Here is a 26,058-nt window from a genome sequence, read left to right on the forward strand (position 1 = left end):
CCTGTAGCAGTGCATGGGATTCTTCCATCCTAAGTGCAGGACTCTGCACTTGTCCTTGTTGAACCTCATCAGGTTTCTTTTGGCCCAATCCTCTAATTTGTCTAGGTCCCTCTGTATCCTATCTACCACTTCTCCCAGTTTAGTGTCATGAATCTATCTAGCTCCCTTTTGAACCCCGCTATGGTATTGGCCTTCACAACACCCTCTGGCAAGGAGTTCCAGAGGTTGACAGTGCATTGCATGAAAAAAATACTTTCTTGTGTTTGTTTTAAACCTGCTACCTATTAATTTCATTTGGTGATCCCTTGTTTTTGTATTATGAGAAGGAGTAAATAACACTTCCTTATTTACTTTCTCTATACCACTCATGATTTTATAGACCTCTATCATATCCCCCCTTAGTCGCCTCTTTTCCAAGCTGAAAAGTCCCAGATGATGATGAAATACCAGCCAGAAAGAACACGACTGATTTTTAGATCCCAGAGTGATTTTGAAGGGCTTGCAGTTTTGAAAAACAAACACAAACATTGTCACTGGTGAGTTGATCTGACAACTAGTGAATCAAAGTAATCCCTATGTTTGTAGGGAATGATTCTCCAGGCTTCACTTTGACAGAAACATTAGAGGGTGTGGCCAACTCACAGATACCCAGGATGAGATATTCCAGACAACACATGGCACACAGGGATTGTAATGGTGAAAACGTTATCAGGAAGGGTGCTGGTATTTCTGTCTGTGACAGCATAGCATCATTCACACTGGTACCTGCTGGCCTTCAGCCATGCTTGAGATTCTACAAACATGCCTGACTGTTCTTGAATTTACTGTGTCCTGGAAGCAGTAATTTCAGGACTGGTATAATAAATTTGTAAATATTGCCAGGTAGTATTTACAGACACACTTGGGCCCTGGGTTATACCTCCAAGAGCCTCTAGTGGGTCTGGCTCTGCTCTCAGGAAATGGGCACAAATACAGACTTTGTGGGAAAAGAATAAATGGACACAAATCAGACGTCAAGAATTATAACATTAAAAAACCATTCAGAGAACACTTCAACCTCCCTGGTCACTCAATTACAGACCTCAAAGTCGCAATTCTCCAACAAAAAAACCTTCAAAAACAGACTCCAACGAGAAACAGCAGAACTGGAATTAATTTGCAAACTGGACACCATTAAATTAGGCTTGAATAAAGGCTGGGAGTGGATGGGTCATTACACAAAGTAAAAACTATTTCCCCATGCTAATTTTTCCCCTACTGTTACTCACACCTTCTTGTCAACTGTTGAAAATGGGCCATCCTGATTATCACGACAAAAGTTTTTTTTCCCTCCTGCTAAAAATAGCTCACCTTAACTGATCATTCTCATTATAGTTGGTATGGCAACACCCATTTTTTCATGTTCTCTGTGTATATATATCTTCCTACTGTATTTTCCACTGCATGCATCTGATGAAGTGGGTTTTAGCCCATGAAAGCTTATGCTCAAATAAATGTGTTAGTCTCTAAGGTGCCACACGTACTCCTCGTTCTTTTTGTGGGAAGAATGACCCACGTACCAGAGGATCTCTCTTTTCTGATGCAGAAGGCACACAATTGCTACTTGCCAAAGCTGAATCACATATGCCCAAAGCTGTGATTGTGGAGATTTTCTTTGCAAAGGGGGGGGGGGGAGGGTGGTAAAAAAAGGAAACAGAAAAAGAAGGGCAAAAGCATTTTCTGCAAACTATAACACAGTGCAATTTCTATAATTACATGTCATCACACGCTGACCTTTCAGTGCCCTCAACAGCAAAAATCAGTTTCTGAACACTTTTAAAAGATTTATCAATTAAGTAAAATCTCACTTGAAAAATAAAAGCTTATTGTGGGGATTGGTCCTGCTTTGAGCCGGGGGTTGGACTAGATGACCTCCTGAGCTCCCTTCCAACCCTGAGATTCTATGATTCTATGTGTGGAATAAAAGCCTTCGTATCAAACTGCGTGTGTTTTTCCTGGTTTTCCAGCAGAGAAGCAAAGTATCCAAATAAGCACAAACCAGGTTACAGGACTGCCCCACATACAGGAAGAGGCCATTTAACACATTTCTACCCTAACAGTAACCATTCTAGTGCAAAACAGACAGGACTTCCTTTTGTGCAGGGACATCTGACATGTTCCCTCCACAAAAGGATCCAGCTAGAAAAATTAAGCTGAGTGCACAGGCCTCTGAGAGGTCCAGCCGCATGAAGCCCTCTAGCCCAGTCTCTGTTGGGCACAATTTCCAAAGATCCAGCAATTTTCATGATTTAGCCCCCAGGTGAGGTGTCAGCCTGGGAAACTTCACCCCCTCTCCATATCTTTCCCCTCCCCCACTCACTATCCTGGACCTCAGAAACTTTTATCGAAAGAGGTACACACCCGTAAAGAGTCTCAGATTTGATGAGCTGCCAAACAATTTAGGTGACGACTTGCTGACCAGCTCCAGACACAGCACACCCTGACACTAGCTCGCTCTGTTGACAATATGGTAGGGTTACTCCATTATAAGCAGAGTAAAAAATGAAGCAAAGTTAATGTGTTTTGTTCTTCACAATGTAATGATGAAAAATGGTCAAAGAAAAGTAATCTAAACTTAATGCTGATTAAGTTGCAAATAAAATACAAAAAAAAATTACGATGAACAACATGGTAGAGTAACTTTATCTTGGTAAAATTATATTTGCAAATTAGACACTTAGATAGTTGCAATTAATTAAATGCTGACTATATTTTAAGCCCTGTTCTAGTAAATGCCAATAAAATCACTGGAACCCCTTAGGAAATTGTGATTAGCTCATAACCAATATTATGCTGTGTAAATAAAAATAGATCAGGCACTGTGGGTTAAGATGAAATCTCAAGATCAATACCACATTTATAGAGACCTTACAAATTAAATTGTTAAAGTGTACCATTAACATTCAGAGAATAATATATGTTAAGCAAGGTTATTAACAATATTGTGTGACTAGTCACAGACAAACACCTTGGTTTTTGCCAAGGAAACCTATGGACATTTATAAATTATTCATTGAGATATAAGCACATTATTTACATGCAGGATATCAAATCTATTAACACTGACTGTGCAATTACTTTTAAATGATATATGTAAATATCATGCTGTTTGTCTACATGAGTGTTAACTTATCCTCCAAAGAAAACAGGAGGAAAACAAAACCCAAGAGAAAGACTTCATTACCATAAAATAAAAGGAAGAGGCTGGATTAATGAAGATGAAATCCCAGCTCTCTAGTAGCCTCTATGCCCACTTATCATAATTCAGAATCAATAAACAATAGTGTTTTCTTTGACAATGTAAAATGCAATCTCTGGCTTTCCAGTCATTTCTAACTAACATGCTTTCAATAGCAACTGTCCTATTCCCCCAAGAGCTCTAGAGTGTGATACATGCATATGGATGATGAACTGCAGAGAAGATATCAGGGGGATTCCACCAAGCCTGCTACAGAATGAAGACTCAGACAGTGGGGATAACATTTATAAGAAGGACCCGGATTTAGGGGCAGGTGACCCAGGTGACTGCCTGGGGTGCCGGGCTTGGGGGGCGCCGGGCTCGGGGTGCTGTTTTTGTGGTTAGCGACAAAAGGGAAAATGGAATCTTTGAAGTAAAATGTTTCAGGTATTCTGTATGTGGATTCATTTGTCACTGACCTCCTAGAATGTTCTGGACCATTGTAGAATCTCGTGGAACCTTCCAGACTTTGAGAACTACATTTTCCTTGAACCTCCTAGAATGTTGTCAGCCTGCCCTGGTGGATATATAAGGGGCAGGGCGGGGCGTCACCAGTCAGTCTTATATAACAGAGATAAATCATGCATGCAAATCGTGCATCAAAGTCATGAAATGGATTATGAATGTAATACAAAAATAAGGTATTCAAAAGTTTAACAAATGGAGGGGGGGTGTGCAGAAGATGCTCCTTGCCTGGGGCACCATTTGGTTTAGGGCTGGCCCCATTTATAACCCTGTCTTACAGGAAAAGTTAGCAATTTATAGTGTTGATTCAGTGCAGTTTCATAGACTTTAAGGCCACAAGGAACTATTAGAACATCTACTCTGACTAGGGTGACCAGATGAGGGGAAGAAAATATCGGGACACATGGGGTTGGAGAGCAGCAGAGAGAAAAAAAAAGGCACGAGTCCTGCCGGCTGAGAAAAAAAAAAACCCAGTGCTGCCGGCAGATATCAGGAGACAGACACCAAAATATCGGGACGGTCCCGATTTTATCGGGACGTCTGGTCACCCTAACTCTGACCTTTGGTATAACACAGGCCATTAAATTTAACCCAGTTACCCTGTATTGAGCCCAATAACTTGGATTAGACTAAAGCAATGAATGTCACTTAAACACCTGAGTATTTGCTTTGTGAGCGCAGTCACTGGTGTTTGGGTGTTCAATTACATTAACTATGCCCACAGTTATTGGCACATGCAATTTTATGGGCACAGAAAGGTAGGCTAATTCTGAGGTGACCCCGAATACATCATTCAGATGTTTTTCATGCAACATGGGAAAGATAACTTCTCCAAGGCAGAGGGAGATAGGGAAACCCAACCACCTCTCAGTTCTCTAAAGGTACACCTATACTGCAATAAAAAAACCCTTTGACACAGTCTTAAAGCCCTGGTCATTTGACTCAGACTTGCAGGGCTACAAAGAGCAGTATGGACATTCACACTCGGGCTGGAGCCCGGGCCCTGGAGATCCACTCCATTAAGAGAGTTTCAGAGCCTGAGCTCAAACAATTTTTAGCCCCATTGTCCAAGCCCTGCAAGCCCAAGTCAGCTAACCCGGGCCAGCTGTGGCCGTGTTGTGGGTCTTTTATCGCACTATAGATGCACCCTATGGCTTTGATGCCAAACTGACGGTGGAACTAGTCAAACACAGAAACTGCAGCAGTGCGGCCTCTCTTAGTGATGGATGCTCTGACTCTGCCCTAGTTATTAAGTGACGGAATGTGTTTAGGATATTTCCCAATAATTGTGACTTTTTCTAATGTATTGGAAAGCTTAAGAACCCCAATTTAATTGTAAAGCTCTTCCTTAGCCTTGTTTAGTACTGTGTCTGGTATAAATAGATACTGTACTTTCATCGACTCTTCAGGTGGCAATAGTTCAAAATGAGTGAAATATTAAATGGTTCCATGAGCGAGCAAACTAAGTCATTCCTCGTTTCTTTGTTTTCATCATACATAAAGGGCAGATTTTTGTACCTTCTAAGATGGGACAGGGGAATGGGTGAAGGTGCATCTCAAGGCCAGGTGCCTTCCCTCCCCACAAACAACTGCTGTAAAATATTAGCAAAATGGCAACTAATTTGTAATATTTGAAAAAAGATTGCACTGAACACTGCTTAGGGAGATGGTGGAAACTCACAGGTTTAGTGCCACAAGTGAAATTTCTGTTCTTCATTTTCAATGCCATGAACCTTCTGAGTTGAGAACTGGTGCACACCACTTTGTTACAAGTGTGAATACTTGAGTAACTTTTAGCGCCCTCGTGGCCAAGATGGAGTCTGCTCTGCAGGCAGCTCTGGCCAAGAGAAGGCGCGCGCAGGAATGCATCAGGAGAAATCCCTTCCACCCCAGGGGCACCTGTTCCACACACCCACAGGAAAAGTACAGTGGATATAACAAGGGAAATATTTATTTACAGAGGGATGAGAGGAGAAAAGCAACAAGGGGAAATGTAGGGGGAGCAGTAAGACAGGGCTGCATCCAAGCCAAGGCCCCACAGGCCCAGTGGTAGCACAGTCTGGAAGGGCAGACACTGAGCAATGTGTCTGCACCAGGGCCGGCTCTGGCTTTTTTGCCGCCCCAGGCAAAAAAGCCTCCCGCCGCCGCCCCCCCCCCGGGGCTCGCCGCCCTCTCCCCCCCGGCGGCCGGGGGCAGGGCGCCGGGGGGGAGAGGGCGGCGAGCCCCGGCGGGGGCTCCGCTCTCCCCCCGGCGGCCAGGGGCAGGGCGCGGGGGGAGGGCGGCGAGCCCCGGCGGGGGCTCCGCTCTCCCCCTGGCAGCCGGGGGGAGGGCGGCCGGAGCCCTGGGAGGAGGGCGGCGAGCCCCGGCGGGGGCTCGACTCTTCCCCCCCCGCGGCCAGAGCGCCGGGGCAGGGCGGCGAGCCCCGGCGGGAGCAGGGCGGCGAGCCCCGGCGGCCAGAGGGCGGCGAGCCCCGGCTGGGGCTCGGCTCTCCCCCCGGCGGCGGGGGGGAGGGCGGCCAGAGCGCCGGGGGGAGGGCGGCGAGCCCGGCTGTGGCCCCGCTCTCCCCGGCGGCCCGAGCGCCGCGCCGCCCCCCTCCAGGTGCCGCCCCAAGCACCAGCTTGGGTGCCTGGTGCCTGGAGCCGGCCCTGGTCTGCACACAGAGTTCAGGAGTCCTGAGCAAAGTTCCAGTCCAGTGGTGAGTCTTGGGTGCTCCTGGTCGTCTTCGGCGCCAGTGAACTTTCCCCCAACAAACCCCTCCGGTGCCCTCTTCTGCCGCTCTCTGCAAAGCCACACAGAGCGACCACCTCCCCACTTAACTAGCTACAGCCTCCCTCCTTGTTCCCAGTGCAGAGTCACAAGCCCCAGTACTCACAGCCCCATGCAGCTCTGGGCAGCCGTGATACTGGGTCCAGCTCCGGCCTGTCCTTCTGGGGCGATTCCTCCCTGGCACAGTGCTCCTCCTGGCTCCTGTCCTGGGGTGTCCCCGATCGGCCCTGGCCTTCCCAGGCCTCGGGCAGGTTCTCTGCTGCTTCACTTTTCCAGGGCCTGCAGGCTGCCTCCCCCTCTCCTTGGAGCTCCAGCCCTGCCCCCTGGAGTTTCCCTCCTTTTTTCTTACTCTCCCCCTCCCGCTTAGGAAAAAGATTTAAAGGGCCATGCTCTCTAAACCCCAAAGGGGTTACACTTGTTATTAATAACTGCAGTTAGAGACAGTTCATTAAGCAAGCCTCTCACTTTTCCCTCCTGCTGTGCTAAATTGCTCTGTCTTTGAGTGCCATCATCCAACTTCAGGGACCTGTAGAGTTTGAGTTGCCCAAGAAATTCAGGGCATAGCACCTGTTCCCTACGAGGCAGTTGGCAGGCTGGCCATTGGAATGAACCTGTGATGTACAGGGGCATTACAGCTAGAGCTGCCCAGAAAGGTGTTGTTAAAACTTTGGTTTTTTTTCTTAATGAAAAGTGCCATTTTTGCTGAAATCAAAACTTTTAGAAAAATGGGTCAACTGCCAAAATTTCACTTAGAAAAACCCTGGAATGAAGCTTCTCAATTATGCTGAAATGTCCCATGAAAAGTTTTGATTTTTCATTTTGAATGACTTTAAACAAAATGTACTGTGTTGTATACAAAGAGCATTTAAAACTTTTAGAACATTGAAATCAGAACATTTTGTTTTGATAAAGTTGAAACATTTCAACCCACCTGACATTTTTTTTCCAAATAAGGTTTCATGGAAAATTTCAAAATGTTGTTTTGTTCCATTTTAGGCATTTCATTCACCAAAGTTCCCAGGTGATGGAACGTCTGGCTCCCACCCAACTTATGCCATTGGCTGCTGTGTCACACAAGGCCACTCTAAGGCCACCTGGGCCTGCCAAACCTAGTTACTGAGGAGACATATCCGAGCTGGGATGACCCGACTCCCCTATAAAGCACAGCAGGAAGCTGCCGGGGGATGGGAAGGCTCAGGAAGCTGTGAGATGTAGAGAGTGAGCCAGGCTCTGGCTTGAATGAGCCTGAGAGCAGGGGAGTTTAGGGCTGTGCCCTGCTTAAGGTTGGGGAGAGACTTGTGTTTGTGAACATCAGCAAACCTGACCCTGCGAAGGGCTGTTGTCACTGGGCTCATGAAAGCCCGTGAAGCCCCTTGAAGGAGGGAGGGCCAGAGGGGGACTGAGGCAGGCCATCTGCAGAGTGACCAGCGCTGGCCTTACCATGAGGCGAACTGAGGTGGCCGCCTCAGGTGCCAGACTGGGGGGGGGGGAGGGGCGCCCCTAGGACCCAGAGTGTAGAAAACTGGGTTTTCTAGTTTTCTTGTAATTAATAGCAATTTAGGGTGCTAAACTGCTGGTGCATATGTATTCTCTCTGCTCTAGATGCACAGAGATGGTGGAGTGCTGTGCTGGAGGAAGGAGGGCACAAGAGACATAACAGGCAGGCATGTGAAAAGGTGAGAGGGAATAACAGAAAGCAGCAGGAGCTGCAGGGAGAGAGAGGAGGAGGAGCCTCTTATGTACCTCTCCAGCACCCCCGGGAGCCTGGACTGATTAACACCAGCTTCTCAGGGAGCTTCCTGTTTCCTGCTGCTTCCCTGAACCCACTTGCGGAGAACAGGCAGTCAACTGAAGTAGGAGGAGCCAGTTAGGCCCTTAAGACGCTGATATCTTCCCTCACTCACTGCTACCAGCTTGAGTATTTGTCCCCTTCAACTGAGTGTTGAGAGCCACTCTAGCTGGCACAGAACAACAGTCATGAGTGAAAGAAGAAAACGCCCCTTTGGGGCAGCATTCAGAAAAAGAAAGAAAGCAAAGGAAGCTTTTCTATCTAAGCAGGAAGGAGCTCTCCTGAGATACATAGACACAAGTGTTCACGGTGAGCCTTCCGGCCCCAGTGAGGATGGGAGTGGTGAGGAGATGCCTGATCTTCCAGTTAGTCAGCGTGCAGGTGACCTGGCAGCTACTGCAACATCCATATCTCCATCTCAAATGGATGTAACCAGGCACATTCCTGAAGAAAAGTGTAGATCAGAGAAGAGTGTGGTGGAGGCACAAGAAACAGCTGCTGCTGAATTTAGTTCCTTAAGTCTAGATGATCCAGGACTGTGGACTCACTTGAGCAGTAGCCTGAGGGACTTCCTTGTACTGCATGGGCCACAGCAAGTGAAAAACTTCATGTTCCCCAAAGACAATGAAAATAGAAGTTTCCATCCAACACATTACTGGCGTGAAATCCCCAATGGTGACAAAGTGGAGAGCCATAGCTTATGTACTCAAAAACCCAGAATGCTGCATACTGTTTTTGTTGCAAACTCTTCCAGTCTAATGTTCTAGGTACATTGGGTTCTACAGGAACAAAGGACTGGCAAAATCTGGCATGCAATGAGAAGGCAGCAAATCACCAGAGAGCATTCCATAGGTGGAAAGTGCTTGAGATGAGACTAAGTTTAAAGGCCACCATAGATGATCAGCATCAAGAGAAGATTGCATCAGAGTCTCTTTACTGGCAAAATGTTCTGAAAAGGCTCATTGCCTTTGTGAGAATGCTTGCTACCCAAAACCTAGCACTGCGTGACACTTCAGATCAGCTGTATGTGCCAAACAATGGAAACTTCCTTAAAATTGTGGAGCTGATGGCTGAGTTTGATGCTGTACTCCAGGAGCATCTCAGAAGAGTCACCACCCAAGAAATGTACACACACCACTACCTTGGAAAAACAATTCAAAACAAGATCATACAGTTACTGGCAACAAAAGTCAAACAGAAGATTGTGGCAGATCTGAAGTCAGCAAGATATTACTCTGTTATTCTGGACTGCACACCTGACATCAGCCATACAGAACAAATGACTTTAATGGTGCGTTTTGTAACAACAGAACCTAGTGAAAATGTCCCTGCTATGGTGACTGTCAGAGAGCATTTTCTAGAATTTATTGACATTGATGATACTACAGGAGCTGGTATGACAAATGTGCTTCTTAAAAAGCTGGAAGATACGGGAATTGCGATAGCTGACATGAGAGGTCAGGGCTACGATAATGGTGCTAACATGAGAGGAAAGAACAGAGGAGTGCAGACACGGATTTGAGAGTTAAACCCTTGAGATTCTTTTGTCCCATGCAGTTCTCATTCATTGAACTTGGTGGTCAGTGATACAGCATCAGCTTCTAGTGAGGCTGCTGAATTTTTTAATATAGTTCAAAGCATCTATGTATTTTTCTCTGCATCAACTCATCGATGGCAAATTTTGAAGCAACATCTGGGAACATCCTCTCTGACACTGAAACCACTGAGTGCCACATGATGGGAAAGTTGAGTGGAGGCGATAAAGCCTATCAAACACCAAATTGGGATGATAGATGATGCCATAGTTGCCATTATGGAGGATAATACTATGACAGGAACTGTTCGTGGGAGAACAGTGGCAGAGGGAAATGGAATCACCAGAAACATACATAACTTCAAATTTCTGTGTGGCTTAGTGTTGTGGTATGACATACTGTTTGAAATAAATGTTGTAAGCATAAGAACATAAGAACATAAGAAAGGCCGTACTGGGTCAGACCAAAGGTCCATCTAGCCCAGTATCTGTCTACCGACAGTGGCCAATGCCAGGTGCCCCAGAGGGAGTGAACCTAACAGCAATGATCAAGTGATCTCTCTCCTGCCATCCATCTCCATCCTCTGACGAACAGAGGCTAGGGACACCATTCTTACCCATCCTGGCTAATAGCCATTTATGGACTTAGCCACCATGAATTTATCCAGTCCCCTTTTAAACATTGTTATAGTCCTAGCCTTCACAACCTCCTCAGGTAAGGAGTTCCACAAGTTGACTGTGCGCTGCGTGAAGAAGAACTTCCTTTTATTTGTTTTAAACCTGCTGCCTATTAATTTCATTTGGTGACCCCTAGTTCTTGTATTATGGGAATAAGTAAATAACTTTTCCTTATCCACTTTCTCAACATCACTCATGATTTTATATACCTCTATCATGTCCCCCCTTAGTCTTCTCTTTTCCAAACTGAAGAGTCCTAGCCTCTTTAATCTTTCCTCATATGGGACCCTCTCTAAACCCTTAATGATTTTAGTTGCTCTTTTCTGAACCTTTTATAGTGCTAGAATATCTTTTTTGAGGTGAGGAGACCACATCTGTACACAGTATTCGAGATGTGGGCGAACCATGGATTTATATAAGGGCAATAATATATTCTCAGTCTTATTCTCTGTCCCCTTTTTAATGATTCCTAACATCCTGTTTGCTTTTTTGACCGCCTCTGCACACTGCGTGGACATCTTTAGAGAACTATCCACGATGACGCCAAGATCTTTTTCCTGACTCGTTGTAGCTAAATTAGCCCCCATCCTGTTGTATGTATAGTTGGGGTTATTTTTTCCAATGTGCATTACTTTACATTTATCCACATTAAATTTCATTTGCCATTTTGTTGCCCAATCACTTAGTTTTGTGAGATCTTTTTGAAGTTCTTCACAATCTGCTTTGGTCTTAACTATCTTGAGTAGTTTAGTATCATCTGCAAACTTTGCCACCTCACTGTTTACCCCTTTCTCCAGATCATTTATGAATAAATTGAATAGGATAGGTCCTAGGACTGACCCTTGGGGAACACCACTAGTTACCCCTCTCCATTCTGAGAATTTACCATTAATTCCTACCCTTTGTTCCCTGTCCTTTAACCAGTTCTCAATCCATGAAAGGACCTTCCCTTTTATCCCATGACAGCTTAATTTACGTAAGAGCCTTTGGTGAGGGACCTTGTCAAAGGCTTTCTGGAAATCTAAGTACACTATGTCCACCGGATCCCCCTTGTCCACATGTTTGTTGACCCCTTCAAAGAACTCTAATAGATTAGTAAGACACGATTTCCCTTTACAGAAACCATGTTGACTATTGCTCAAGAGTTTATGTTTTTCTATGTGTCTGACAATTTTGTTCTTTACTATTGTTTCAACTAATTTGCCCGGTACCGACGTTAGACTTACCGGTCTGTAATTGCCGGGATCACCCCTAGAGCCCTTTTTAAATATTGGCGTTACATTAGCTAACTTCCAGTCATTGGGTACCGAAGCCGATTTAAAGGACAGGTTACAAACCTTAGTTAGTAGTTCCGCAACTTCACATTTGAGTTCTTTCAGAACTCTTGGGTGAATGCCATCTGGTCCCGGTGACTTGTTAATGTTGAGTTTATCAATTAATTCCAAAACCTCCTCTAGTGATACTTCAATCTGTGACAGTTCCTCAGATTTGTCACCTACAAAAGCCAGCTCAGGTTTGGGAATCTCCCTAACATCCTCAGCCGTGAAGACTGAAGCAAAGAATCCATTTAGTTTCTCCGCAATGACTTTATCATCTTTAAGCGCTCCTTTTGTATCTCGATCGTCCAGGGGCCCCACTGGTTGTTTAGCAGGCTTCCTGCTTCTGATGTACTTAAAAAACATTTTGTTATTACCTTTGGAGTTTTTGGCTAGCCGTTCTTCAAACTCCTCTTTGGCTTTTCTTATTACACTCTTGCACTTAAGTTGGCAGTGTTTGTGCTCCTTTCTATTTGCCTCACTAGGATACTCCAAGGTGTTGACCTTTCTATTTGCCTCACTAAGCAAGAGACTCCAAGGTGTTGACCTTGATATATCTGGAGCAATGGAACAACTGGAAAAAGCAAAGTCATACCTATAGTCTTACCGGTCAGATGAGGGATTTCAAAACGTTCGGAAGAGTGCACAGAAGTTGGCAGAGGAATTTCACACTGAAGCTATTTTCCCACCCATTCAACAATACAAGAGTCACCGAAGAAGAACCTGGGTCTCCTACCTGCAATCACTAGACAGCTGCAGCCTGGACAGGAAGGACACGCTCATTCCCTGCATCTCAGCTCTTCCATCAGGAGAATGAGACAAGGATCCTTCCTGTAGTTGGAACAGGGTCATATTCACGATATAATATGTGCGTAGCCCCACAAGGTTGTCATGAAATGCATCAGTTACAACCCATTTCAAAGCTAGAAATTCCATCTTTCCTGAATGAAGGGCAATAATTCTTCAGTTCTTCTCTGCTGTAGTTTGTGTTCTTCACCCCTAACAGAGGACTCTTGGTTTACCTTCCAGACACTGGTATGAGATGGCACCTAATGCCTTACTGGAAGCATGTACATGTAGAATAAAGGGTAAGACAGAATGAGGTTAGGCTATTATTAATGGTTATACCAGGGAGGCAATTAGCTGGTTTAAAACATTTTGGTGTTGCTCAGTCCAGGTAACGGACTGTTTGGAGGCATCTGTCCAGACCCTGTCCCTTGGCTTTCCTCTTTTTTTCAAGTCCACTTTTGATACTGCTGCATGCCAGATTCCAGTGGAAGAGTCAACAAGTCATACAATGGCTTTGCTATTCGAGAGAAGTCTTGAATATACCTTTTATAGCGAGGTGTGGCAGCTTCCCGAGTTCTCCTATCATGATCTTTGCAAGAGCACGGACAGCTAAAGTGTCTGCTAGTTCCTTCTTAAAGACTCCAGCAGCACCACCATTTCCAGGTAAGGGCTTGCTCTCTCTCTCAAAAGGTCACATTTAGAAATTTTCAGTTTAATTCCATGTTTCTGTAACTTTTGCAATAATCTCCTGACATTCTCCATGTGTTCAAGGGGCAGCTGCACACAAGGATATCACCCACAAATGGATTACACATTTCACCTGTGGGAGCCATATGACATTCCTCTGTCAGCTTAAGAAAGGAGGAAAGGATTATGTACGGGGAATGTTCTGTTCTGTGTTTTTCTGATTTGGGAGTCTACTTTGCTGCATTACTGCTGGATGGAAAGCATGTTCCATTCTCCCACTGGAGGAAGATGAAGTAACTGCTCAGTTCAGCATGTCTAAGGGCTTGCTCAGCCCTCCTTTAGCAGAACTTTTTAACTGCGCTCCATGCAAATGTACTTACTTTATTTTTATTGCAATTATTATAGACTTTTCCATGGTTCACATATCTCCCAAATGCAAGGCAAGCCTCACTACCACTAATGACTGTATCTTCAGCCCAGCCCTGTGAGCAAAGGAAGTACCATCCCCATGGCACAGGTGGGAACTGAGACACAGAGAGCTACTGGCCAAAGGTCACACAGGAAAATTATGTCCGAGTTGGGAAATGAACTGAGCTCTCCCAAGGGTCCGTCCAATGCCCTAACCACAGACCATTGTTGAATGATTTGTTATACATAAGAACGTAAGAACGTCCATACTGGGTCAGACCAAAGGTCCATCTAGGCCAGTCTCCTGTCTGCCGACAGTGGCCAATGCCAGTTGCCTCAGAGGGCTATTGCTGAGCTCTGCTATTTACTCTGACAGTACACGTTCCTGTCTACTTCTTTCACTATCAATTGAATTTGGATTCACAGTTATCAGAATTCCTTCAAACTCTGTAAGCATGAAAGGGAGTTAGCTTTACAAATTTTCCAAGGTGCCAGGTAGATTTTAAAGCTGAAAACTAAAACTAGATGATAATTACAGCCAATATTAGAGAGGAAACTTACTGAATAACCTCTTTTTACTGAGTCCATGAGCTTACTAAAGTTAACATGAGGTTCTTTTTGGGTCAACTTTTAACTTGAATAGTAGTTCTTAAAATAGGACACTTTGGTTATTCTTAACCAATCAGCAATTTATTAATTCATCAAGAACCACATCAATATATCATCAATAGTTCACCAATCAAGCACAGTCCCAGCTGATATTCTAGGTATGTACTACACACACTAATAAAGTCTTGCAAGCAACTGTCAAAGAATCGGCTTGAGGCTCAGTGGTTACACCAAGGGACAATCTAAATCACCCAAATGTCTTCTTATATTTACTTATGATCATCAATTCTTTCATACCTTGCACATTTATCACTCTTCTTGTACTTCTCCAAGATATAAGGATGTACTTGTCTCTGAGGCACTACTATTTTTGAGTGGATTGGTCCAAAAGGGGCAAGTTTAAAGTATCAAAAGCAATTTCTTAAAGTTACAGTTTTAAATCTCTCTGAGGTCAATTTGCTTGGACTTAGACATGAGAGCATGCCTTCATTCAAAAATACAGTCATTTGATGTATCAGAGAGTGTAGACTTAATCAAGAGAACCTCCAGTTATTTATGTTAAAGAACAGAAGGGGAAATACAATCTTTGAAATCTCACCACTTCCTCTTATCCTCTTAACTCTGGGACGTGAGGAGAATCCTTTCCACCTGGCTGGTCCAGGTGTCTGTCGCACTTGGGATTCTGCAACTTCCTTATGGTCTCAGTCAACAACGAGGCGACATCAGTTTTGCATAAAACCCAGTTTCAGGGCTCATTGTAGGGGGCACCCTCTCATGCGTACTGGACGGGTGTCAAATGAGTGTTCAGATTGCAGCTCTCTGTTTATCTGCTGCTTCCATTGATATCCAGTAGATGACAATGTTGTACAAAAAATTCTTTATCCTTTTCTTGTCAGAGATTTTTTATGTTGGATTTATCTCAAGGATTTAATTTCAATATTAGCCCACATTGTTAACTGGAATTTCCCCCTTTTTAAGCAATTCTTTTTTTAATCGTCAAAATTATACCCCAATTTAGATCTATCAACATTCCTTCTTTCTGGTCCCATGCAATTCCTTTTATTTCTAAAACAGAGTATACATGATGTAGTATCATAGAACTGGAAGGGACCTCGAGAGGTCACCTAGTCCAGTCCCCTGCACTCATGACAACACTAAATATTATCTAGATCATCCCTGACAGGTGTTTGTCTAACCTGCTCTCAAAAATCTCCAATGATGGCGATTCCACAACCTCCCTAAGCAATTTATTCCAGGGCTTAACCACACTGACAGTTAGGAAGTTTTTCTTAATGTCCAACCTAAACCGTCCTTGCTGCAATTTAAGCCCATTGCTTCTTGTCCTATCCTCGGAGGTTAAGGAGAAGAATTTTCTCCCTCCTCCTTGTCACAACCTTTTATGTAATTGAAAACTGTTATGTCCCTTCTCAGTCTGCTCTTCTCCAGACTAAACAAACCCAATTTTTTCAATCTTTCCTCATAGGTCATGTTTTCTAGACCTTTAATAATTTTTGCTGCTCTTCTCTGGACTTTCTCCAATTTGTCCACATCCTTCCTGAAATGTGGCTCCCAGAACTGGATACAATACTCCAGTTCGGCCTAATCAGCATGGAGTAAAGTGGAAGATTTACTTCTCATGTCTTGCTTTCAACACTCCTGCTAACACATGATGTTTGTTATTTTTGCAAGTGTTACACTGTTGACTCATATTTAGTTTGTGATGTACTATGACCCCCAAATCCCTTTCTGCAGTACTCCTTCCTAGGCAGTCATTTCCCATTTTGTAAGTGTGAAAATGATTGTTCCTTCTCAAGTGCAGTACTTTGCATTTGTCCTGATTGAATTTCATTCTACTTACTTCAGACCATTTCTCCAGTTTGTCCAGATCATTTTGAATTTTAATTCTATCCTCCAAGGTACTTGCAACCCCTCTGAGCTTTCTATCGTGTGCAAACTTTTATGCCATTATCTAAATCATTGATGAAGATATTAAACAGAATCAGACCCAGAACTGATCCCTGTGGGACCAAACTTGATATGCCCTTCCAGCTTGATTGTGAACCACTAGCAACTACACTCTGGGAACGGTTTTCCAACCAGTTATGCACCCACCTTATAGTAGCTCCATTTAGGTTGTATTTCCCTAGTTTGTTTATGAGAGTCATGTGAGGCACTATTAAAAAGCCTTATCAAAGTAAAGGTATAACACATCTACCGCTTCCCCCCATCCACAAGGCTTGTTACCCTATCAACGAAAGCTATTAGGTTGGTTTGACATGATTTATTCTTTGATATTTGATTTACAAGGCAAACAAGTGTATATTTTTGGGTGAAAACACATGGTTTGGATTATTTTGGGTAACAGACAGTTTGCGATATTTGGCCTTCAATCTCACAGCAAGTTACTTCTAGTTTGTTTAACTCGCAGCTTCCCCATCCATCTCTTGACCCACTTACACAGTGCACAATAGGCCACTTTGCATAGGAGGGCAGGATGTTACACTGCTTGGTAACTGCTGGGCATTCTTTTTAGCTAGATTGAGCTTGAGAAAGAGGTTGTATCTGTATGCAAATTATGAGAGATTCTTGCCTAGGCAATTAACAATCTCATTTAGCCATTTTAGTTTCTATTCTTAGGATACATCTACACTACAGACCTTACAGCGGCACAGCTGTACCACTGCAGTTGCGCAGCTGGAAGGTCTCCCGCGTAGCTGCTCTGTGCCAGCGGGAGAGAGCTCTCCCACTGGCATAATTAAACCACCCCCAATGAGTGGCGGTAGCTATGTCAGCAGGAAAGCATCTCCCACAGACATGGCACTGTCCCACTGGTCAGTTGGGGTGTTTTTTCACACCCCAACTAACAACAGTTTTACCGACAAAAGTGCTAGTATAGATAAAGCTTTAGTGAGTGAAATGCCCAACCTTGGCTGATCTGTGGGTTATTAGACAAAGTGTCTCACATGACATAAACCACTTTCTTATTTTGTCTTAACTTCCTAGGTGGATCCTATTTCTAATTTTTGAAGGCCAGGAGGAAGGGAATAGATTCCCAAGAAGAATCACTATATCTAGAGTCATGCAAATCCTTTTTATTTCATTTGAGGATTTTTTTAAAATCTTTTTTTCCAAAACACAAAACTGAAGCATTTTTTTTTTAAATTATTGAATGTTCCATTTCAAGTGTTGAACAAAACATTTAAACTTTTATGGATTTTTTTCTGTTTTTCTGACAAAATTTTTTTGTGAATTTGAGACCCATTCAAAAAATGTTTCAGTTGAGACAAAAATACCTTTCTGGGGAAAAAAGGTTTTGTCCAAAAAAACCACGTTTGGCCAAAGCTACCTATACCATCTATCACTGGCTGTAGGAGGGGAGCTTTCCCTTTGCATTACACGAAGATTTCTGCTCTCAGAATCCTAATCCAGTTTCTGCCAAGGCCCCAGTGCTGCAATCGATAGCAAGCCGGTGAGTGGCTGCACCCACACACTCTTGGTTATAGGACTGGAGCCTAAGAGCTCATTTCCTGAGATAAGTCTGGGAAAGGAGACAGTGAAGGAAGGAGGCCACTGGATTGGCAGTAGGTGGCAGTCAAGTCACATTTGGAAATATCAGCTGGTTTTATCTAGTAGCATTCCACATTCATCTACTTAGAAATACATAAACACCATGAGGCTCTGGAGCCCAACATGACCTTGTTAGCATATTAGCAATAAGGAGCTTGGTCAGCCTCTGTAATTCATGAAAACTCAAAATGAGAAGTAAAATGCAACCTCCAGGATCATACTGAGCAGGCCCTGTGTTTTCCTCGTTCCTTTTTTTACTAGAACTGGATTTCGTGAGAGTGTTTTTGATCCACCAGTAGTTTTAAGTCACTTTTTTCCTATACTCAGGAGTTATGAGATCCAGTTTCAGGACTTGATTTTCAAGCCATCAGAAGCCAAGAAGCCGCATGCAAATCATAAGTACAATTACTGTTATTGAGCATGCAAACAATCAGATGCAGGTACTGTACTTACATATGTAAATGAGGCAGAAAATGCCACAAAGCCCCGAGAAAGTTAGGCCTTTTTGTGTTTTTTTTTTTTTTTAAATAGTTATCAGGTGCTTTACATTTAACTTGTCTGCAAAATGCTATAAGTATTAAAAAAAAAACATTTTCCATTTAAACTTTCCCCACTCCATGAATATGTACGGACATAGGGAACATCAGTAATTCGTACTTAGTTCAGTTGCAAATTTAGGCCAGGACCCTGCAGTGAGACCCACAGAGGTGAACCCCCTGTGCTCACATACAGCTTATTTGCAGGAGCAGTGCCACAGTAATTCTGACCAGGACAAAACCCCTCTCCCTACATTCATGCGCTTTTCAGCAAATATGCATGATCAGAGCACTGCACTTTGAGCCTTCATCACGTTCATCATATATATTGAATTCATTTACCAGAATTAGTGTACAGAGCAACACAAGTGTTACTGTCTCCCAAGTAAAGCATCATGATAAAGTTTTCATGCTAACAGGTTGGAGTGTCTCTAAATGGAGCCTGCTAACGCGCTCAAAATACTGCCCTTCTTTTACAAAACGTATATTTTCTTCTTACCAAAAGAAAGCCAGGTGGCAGATACTTGGTCTAAGGCATTCATCTGTTCTTGACTGATTTGGTCTGGCAAATCTGATAGAGTGTTAATAGCCTCTGCCCAGGTAAGGCTGCATCCAAGATCCCTTTCTAAGGCTAATTTTGACTCAACACTTCCCTTGGGAAGTAAAATATCTATCTATCTATCTATCTATCTATCTATCTCCCTATCCCTCATGGTGCTATAGCTTTTGGTCATGTCTTATTAGCAAATAGCACAAGCACTGGCAGTCCCAGGTCAACTGCATAGGCACTTTGACATTTACAGGCTTAAAAATCTCTCCTTATAAGGTTGGTGCAAATTGTCTACCATTGCTGGCTCCCTCTAGCAGCCCAGCGAAAGCCCTAGCTACACGGCGACACATACGGAGATTTGGACAATGGCGCTTCTCTCTCTAATCCTACCGACAATTGCTGCCCTTGATCAGGAATCCCTGGGTGAGGTTTTCTGGTCTGTGTTAGCAGGTCTGACCAGATGATCTAATCCTGGTCCTTTCTGGCCTTAAAGCCTGTGACAGATCCCTGAAAACGTTTATAGTGCGCTTCCCATTTGTCAGTGAAGCTGGCTGCAGCCTACACTAGAGTGAGTGGCTAGCTGCAGCTGAGCAGGCCTGAAGCCAGCCCCTCTGCAGCTGTGCTCCAGGAGCTTCTGAACAGCTCTGTGCTGGCGTCAGCTGGGGAAGCCAGACCCCGAGACTCCAGCCAGGCCATCGTACGGCCCTGCTGTACTGAAAGCACTTTCAGTTCAGTGCCTTGTCTCTTCAGTGCTATGATATGATCACCGATGCAACTGTTAGGTATTCAAGCTCGATAAATGTCTTTTGAACTGTCTCACCAGATAATTAGCACATTCCTCCAAGTGCCTCTGTGACTGATTCAAAGATGGAAACTCAACACCTTTGACAAGAAAAGTGATTTAAAATTACCACTTAATATACATAAGTCTAATATACTAGTGTATAAAGGGAAAAATTGCTACCCTCACATCTCTTTACTTGTGACATTTATGCATTAGCAGAGCACAATGCCATTAAACCCACCACTGGCCTTTCTGTGTCCTTACTAAGGAACAGTGATTAGGGGAGAGTCATAAAACCTACAAGAGCAGTTCTTGCAAAGGATTGCAGGTGTGAAGAAAGGTGATAGATGACCACATCTTTCAGTCAGCATGCAGAAGATACTCATTGACTAAGAATGTCCATCACAGTTCTCACAAATACAGCAGTAATGATGAGTAGGTCACATTGTTGCCCTGTTAATTAGGGAACCATTTCAAAGCTTTCCTGCTTCAGTATATTTTTGTCAACTGGATTTAATTAATAAAAAAATAAGTAAATAGCTAGCCTAGCTCTTATACAGCATTTTTCGTCAGTAGATTTCAGTGTTTTAAAGAGGGGAACACAAATAGGCAAAGTGACATGGCCAAGGTCACCCAATAAGCCATTGGCAGAGCCAAGAATAGAACCCAGGTTTTCTGAGTCCCAGTCCCATGCTCTGCCCATTAGGCCACATTACCTACCTGGCAAATTTTTGTCGGAGTACAAGATTCAGGTTGCTGAAATTCATTACACTTGAAATTCATCTAATTTCCTCAATATTTCATGTGCTATTGATTGGCTGGACTCAGGGACTCAAGAACACGGAATCTTGGGCTGCTATAAAATGAGAGCTTGATAACAGACCAATCATTTATCTTTGCAAGTCCACATAGGCTTAAACTCATTGGTAAGTTAGTGGCTGTTGGAGAATAATATAGTTTTTATTTTTTTAGTTGGGTACAGCAAAGTTAGATATTTTATTTTTTTTAGTAGCTATATAAAGGGAGAGAGTGCACTAGGACACAGGGTTGTTTTTTTTTAGGCAGGTTTTTTAATAGGTAAACAATTACAGCAAGCATTTATACTTTTTGTTACAGACAATAATGAGCAACGGCTGCATTTTGTTTATACATAGGTTATTTTGATATTTTGTAAGTTAGTGGCTAAATCAGGGCACGTGCTATGTTAAGTCATTTCTTCATGGGAGGAAAAAGGGGAAATAGCAAAGACTTAGAGGGTTATGGGCAAATACCTGAAAGCTCAGAGCTCCCGCTCATACAAATCACAAGGGTTTCCTTCAGCTGCCTCAATACGCAATTGTTGCATATCCTCAGCAGTGCTTTAAAAATAAGGGCAAATGGCACTCAAACCCACTAAGGTACAGCTGCACATCTACCTCAGGCCATGTGCAACACGACATCGAAAATGACATCTTTTCAATGAGTAGGTAAAAGCGTGGCTCTACCTTAAAGGTGACCTTGCAGGAATGGCTCTTGGCCTTCTGCGTTCATTGCATCTCACAGGCAGTGGCAGCTAACGTGATCCGTTTGCAGCTAGAGAGATGTTTCTTCTAACTGTGAACCCTGCAAGCACAGTCAGGTTTGACTGTTCCTATATAGATGCCAATTTTCCAATTGCAGAAAACCGAACACCCTTTCTGTGCCCATGCCCCGCCCCTTCCTGAGGCCCTGCCCCACCCCCCGTCCCTTCATCACTCGCTCTCCCTCACCCTTGCTCAATCGCTCATTTTCACCAGGCTGGGCAGGGATTTGTGGTGTTAGAGGGGTGACGGGCTCTGGGCTGGGGTGCAGGCTCTGGGGTGGGGCTGAGGGGTTCAGAGTGCAGGGGGGGTAGGCTCTGGGAGGGAGTTTGGGTGCAGGACTAGGGGTGTGGGCTCAGGGCTGGGGCAGGCAGTTGGGGTCCAGGAGGGGATGTGGGGTCCAGGAGTTTGGGTGTGGGAGGGGGCTCAGTGCCGGGGCAAGGTGTTTGGGGTGTGGGCAGGGCCGGCTCCAGGCACCAGCGTATCAAGCAGGTGCCTGGGGCGGCCAATGAAGAGGGACATCCGGCCGTTCGGCGGCAATTCGGCGGAGGGGCCGTCACTCCCTCTCGGAGTGAAGGACCAGCCGCCAAATTGCCGCCTATTGCGATCGCGGCTTTTTTTTTTTTTTTTTTGCTGCTTGGGGCAGCAAAAACACTAGAGCCGACCCTGGGTGTAGGAGGAGTGCAGGCTCTGGGCGGCACTTACCTCAGGTGGATCCCGGAAGCAGTCGGCATTTCCCTCCAGCTCCTAGGCGGAGGCGTGGCCCAGCGGCTCTGCACACTGCCCCCGTCCGTAGGTGCTGCCCCTGCAGCTCCAATTGCTTGCAGTTCCTGACCAATGGGAGCTGCGGAGCCAGAGCTCGGGGTGGGGGCAGTGCACGGAGTTCCTGTGATCACACCTCCGCTTAGGAGCCGGAGGGAAATGCCGGCCGCTTCCGGGATCCACGTGGAGCCAGGGCAGGCAGGGAGCCTGCCTGAGCCCCGCTGGGCCGCCGACCGGACTTTTAACAGAGCTGCCAGGATCCCTTTTCATTTGGGCGTTCTGGTCAAAAACTTGACACCTGGTAATGCTATGTTCCTATCTCCAGTAACAGAGGCTCTGGAAGCTAAACCATCCCCTCAGCTACACTTGTGCAGCCTGATTGACTTCTGATTTTGCCCTCGCTGAGATCTGTGTCTCCACTGCTGGGAATGGGGCTGCACACATGCAGCCAGGACGCAGTGTGGTCAGCATCAGCTTTATGCTGACAAGACAGTGCCCTGCTTGACTGTCTGGGCCCAGAGCTTGCAGGGCTGGCAGCTAGAAACAGCATGCTTGTATAAAAACTGGGTATGGAAATCAGTGAGACATCATAAGTATCTGTCCAGAACTCGCTAGGCTGTGCCGTCTCTGTGGTTTGAGAATGTATTTACCTTTCTGTAATGTTACCATTCAACCCCGCAAACCCCAGCAGGTCAAAGTCAAGGCTAAATATACATGAAAAACGCAAAGAATCTCAAACATTCAAAACTATGGAAAGTCACATCTAATGCAGCCAAACTTATAGAATCATAGAACTAGAAGGGACCTCGAGAGGTCATCTAGTCCAGTCTCAGCACTCATGGCAGGACTAAGTATTACCTTGACCATCCCTGACAGGTGTTTGTCCAACCGGCTCTTAAAAATCCCCAATGATGGAGATTCCACAACCTCCCTAGGCAATTTATTCCAGTGCTTAACTTCCCTAAGCCTGCACCCATAGAGGTGTCCTGAGAAAGCCAAACTCACACCACCCTCCTTGCACAGCTGAGTCTCAATTCAGTGCAAACCTGAGATGGGTTTGGAGCAGCCGAAGCGCTAGCTAAGCATTGCAGTATGCACAACTGAATGGGGCAGACAGGGCCAGTACACTGGGGGCAGCATATAGACCCACCACAGCGGTAGAGCTGTGCACCTGAAACCTGGCACAACAGTGCTGCAGTATGCACGTCTCGTGGTCAGGAGCCACTGGAGCAGATGGTTGTTGTTCATTGTTGACAAGGCTGGATTGAGGCAGAGGCACTCCAGGCTGACGCTGAGGGTTCCGGCCTCTGGACCATGGTTTTACAGCAGAAGCTGAGCTTTGGATACATTTCTAGACCTCAGGGTAGCAAAGCAATGTTTAAAAATATGCCCCAAGTGTAACCAATGCAGTGACCTCTACCTGAGTCTGCAAAGTGCCTGAAACAATAGCTCCAAAAGGGAGAACATCCTCCCGCATCACAACACAGTGTTAACTCCAGGGTCTACTGCTGTGGGGGGCCTGACAGCACCACCCCCCCCAGAGGAGGGCTCTGGGTGGCAGGTGGGGAAGAGGGGGATCCCTGCAACATCCTGTCTCTCTGGGAGCAGAGGGGAGCCCCCTGATGCTCCAAGTAGGGTTGGGGTTGGGAGTGGTTGGGGGAAAGGGCAGGCCAGGGCAGAGGCAGAGCCATGAAGGGGTGCCAGCATTGTGTTGTGCAGAAGGCTCCAGATTTCCTTCATCTGGCCCTGAATTGAGTTGTTCTCAGCTGGCATTGTACAAACCAGAACTGGCTCCCCTGAGTGCTCCTTGAGCGTAGGGCTACGGTGAGCTGAGAGCTAGATGGGCTGTGCTGATGGCAAGAGCAAAACAAGGCCCAGACCTTCCCCAGTCGTGCTGGGCATGGGTCAGTCTGTGCTGCTCATGGAACTGTGGCTGATGATCTGGAGGATTTGCTCCTTTGCATGGAGCAGGCTAATGAGTATGGAGTCAACACATAATTTCCTGTCACTGTGCTCATGCCAGGTAGTCACTACTGCTATTCACAGTAAGTTAGTGATTTTACAGTTTAAGGAAATACAGTAGGGAAAGGAGAAGATCACAAGTGTTTCTCCGGAAACTGGGCATGTAGACTATGTATACGTTGTGACAGACTCAGACCAGTGGGGTACAGAAGTCTGGTAGAGGGCAAATATACTGGTCACTGGATGAGTAGTTTTCTGTTCCCTGAGTGACCAGAGCAGGGGCTGCACTAGAGTAATCAGGAACCTGCTAGAACCAGGTAAGGTTTTGCGACCAGGGGCTGCTAACAGGGAGTTTCGCAAGGGAGTTCTCCAGGTGAAGGAGGAGCAATACAGCACCCTTTTGGGGTAAGTGACTGTCTGTAGTGTGTGTTTGTTTGTGTTTGGGGGTTACTTGCTGTGTGCTGAGCTTGTGTTTGTCAGTCTGTTTGTTTGTTCGGTTGTTTGAAGGACCGTGTGCTGTGGCTGGCAGTTGGAAGCTGTGAGCTTCAAAGGAAGGTTTGAAACCTAGAAGCCTCTGGTAATTGGCTGAGCCTTAATCAGTGGGCGGGGCATTCATACAGGCCAGGGCTTTATAAAGCAGCGCACAAGCGACCAGGGAGCTTTTGCGACCAGGGGGCTGCTAACAGGGAGTTTTGGAAGGGGAGTGGGAAGGGGCGAGGGTCCCTTGCCGGTTCTATCTGTTTTCCCTTTATTCCCCTTAAAACTTTAAACTTCTTGCTTAAACAACCCTTTCAGCGGACAGGGGGCTGCAGACGGGAGTTTGACAGAGGGAGGCTTACGATGGTTAGGAAGACCCGCAACACCTGTGCCAGCACTGCTTCTGTCTCCTCCACCTGCGCCTGTAGCCAGACAGAGCGCCTGAGCATGGATGCTTCTACCCAGATCGTGGTGTGGTTTTGCAGAGACTGTAACTTGCAATTTCCACTTACTGATATCCAGGCTGGGGGGACCATCCACTGTGAAAGGTGCCTGCTGGTGGAAACTCTCAGGCAGCAGGTGGGAGAGCTACAGGAGGAGGTGGCTAGGTTGAGAAGCATCCGAATCCACGAGCAATTCCTGGACAGTGTCCATGTGGAGACAGCTGAGGTAGCTGTCACACCACTGGTGGAGGAGGAGATGGCTCAGGGTGGACACTGGCAGCTGGTTACTTCTGGCAGCAGGCAGTGCTCCACCCCTGCTCCGAACCCTCCCGCTGTGGTAATAGGTAACCGTTATGCTCTTCTTGATACAGGAAAGAAGGCATCATCCCCTACAGTAAAGGAGGAGAAGCCTCGTACCCCTAAGGCTGGGAGGTCTGCTGCCACCACTGCGAATAGGAAACGTAGGGTAGTGGTGGTCGGAGACTCTCTGCTGAGGGGGACGGAGGCGCCCATCTGTCGCCCTGACATTTCATCTCGGGAGGTATGCTGCCTGCCGGGAGCCCGTATCCGAGACGTTACGGAGGCATTGTCGAGGATTATCCAGCCCTCTGACTACTACCCCATGCTACTCATCCATGTGGGCACAAATGATACTGCGCGGTGTGACACTGAGCGGATCAAGAGTGACTACAGGGCTCTGGGAGTACAGGTGAAGGAGTTGGAGCGCAGGTGGTATTCTCTTCGATTCTTCCTGTCAAAGGTAGGGGCCCGGGCAGAGACAGATGCATCATGGAGGTGAATGCCTGGCTGCGAAGATGGTGTCGCCAGGAGGGCTTTGGCTTCCTAGACCACGGGATGCTATTTCAGGAAGGACTGCTAGGCAGAGATGGCGTTCACCTTTCGAGGAGGGGAAAGACCCTATTTGGACACAGACTGGCTAACCTAGTGAGGAGGGCTTTAAACTAGGTTCGACGGGGACAGGTGAGCAAAGCCCGCAGGTAAGTGGGGAACATGGAGACCTGGGAGATGGGTCGGAAATGAGAGGGAGTGTGGGCTATATTGGCAGAGAGAAAGGAGGGTCAGGACAAAACTGGGAGGAA

This window comes from Emys orbicularis, chromosome 4 (assembly GCF_028017835.1).
Source record: "Emys orbicularis isolate rEmyOrb1 chromosome 4, rEmyOrb1.hap1, whole genome shotgun sequence".
NCBI classification, from domain to species: domain Eukaryota; kingdom Metazoa; phylum Chordata; order Testudines; family Emydidae; genus Emys; species Emys orbicularis.